Below are 1,449 nucleotides of genomic sequence, written 5' to 3'. Positions count from 1 at the left end.
ATTGTAGTAGGTCAATATATATATCAATACACAAACATTATGTAAGTATCTTAATCAGAGGTAGAAATGTACACTGCAATATGGTAAATATATACAATATATATATCAATACAATATATGTCAATACGTAAAAATGTTTTAAACAGAGGTAGAAACATGTAAACATGTATGTATACAATAGTCAATAAAATTTAACTTTGTATCAATATACCAGAATCTATATCAATATATTTGTCTAAAAACAGTAACTCACAATTATAAATCTATTAAAAGGGTTTTTTCTGTCCCTGTCTAATTTTGGTATATGATTTAACCCTTTTTGTTGGATCCTGTATCCTATTTTAAGCATTTAGAGCTGCTTGGTGACATAGACACAGTACTTTATCGTCATAAAGAGCTTGGACCTGTGGATCAGCATATTTTTTTGTACCAAGAATTTGATCTTGGGAAACATCAACATCTTTTGCTCTTTTTTGTTGTTTTATATGTTTGGATTTTTTTTTGAAATAAATTTTAAACATCAAGGAAGGTCTATTATCTAAAACTGTAGACACTAACTGATGGAAATCATGGGGGGTGGCTCTAGCATTAGAAGCCCATGTCCTTATCATTTTTTTTACATATGTATTGTGTAAGCCAAAATTAACAACAGCTTGTTTAATTTTTTTTAGATCATTTATTGTTATTGGTGTCCATCTAGCTTTTTTGACTCCCTTTGAGCCTTTAGAAGTTGATGTCTTATCAGAATTAAGTATAGGGTATGTCGCTAGAACCCTGGGTAAGCCAGTTTTAATAGCTGGTGGAGGCATTGTATCCTGTCCTTGTGTCTCCTTACTCTGTTTATTGGCTGTAATAATTTTTTTAATCTTTTTAAATCTTTTTATCATTGTCTCTCTTAAATCCTGAATCTCCTGACCTGTATATATTTTTAGTGATTTTACTGAGGTATCAATTTTTTGGTCCCCATTTTGTACCTGTGATTTTAAAGCTTTAATTTTTTTTTTAAAGATAACATGTCCTCCTTAAACTTTTTTTGTATATCATGTAGATTTTTATCTTGGAGGTACATTTTGTCTGTTACCTTATCAAAACTTTGTGATAAAGTCTGAAGGTCAAATTTAACAGCCTGAACCCTTTTAGGTAACTTTTTAATACCCTTGGATATGGAGTCAATTTTGTCTGTCATAGTATCCACTTGTTTAGATAACCTTTGATTTTTAATAATTTTAATCCTGTCAATTAGTTGTTTATTATTAGTCCGTAAAGATTTTATCGTTTTTAGGAGTGTCATATTTTTTTTTAATGATAGAATATGGAAAAGAAAACTGAAACCTAGTAACAAACAAATTAAGGTATCCCCATAATCATATAAACCTTGTATGATGTAATCCATTGTATTAGTAAATATAAATTTACTAATCCATTGTATTAGTGAAAACAGAGCAGTAA

The sequence above is a fragment of the Microtus ochrogaster genome, chromosome 1 (assembly GCF_000317375.1).
Source record: "Microtus ochrogaster isolate Prairie Vole_2 chromosome 1, MicOch1.0, whole genome shotgun sequence".
Classification (NCBI taxonomy): domain Eukaryota; kingdom Metazoa; phylum Chordata; class Mammalia; order Rodentia; family Cricetidae; genus Microtus; species Microtus ochrogaster.
The sequence above is the reverse complement of the archived record's forward strand: the minus strand, read 5'-3'. Positions refer to the sequence as shown.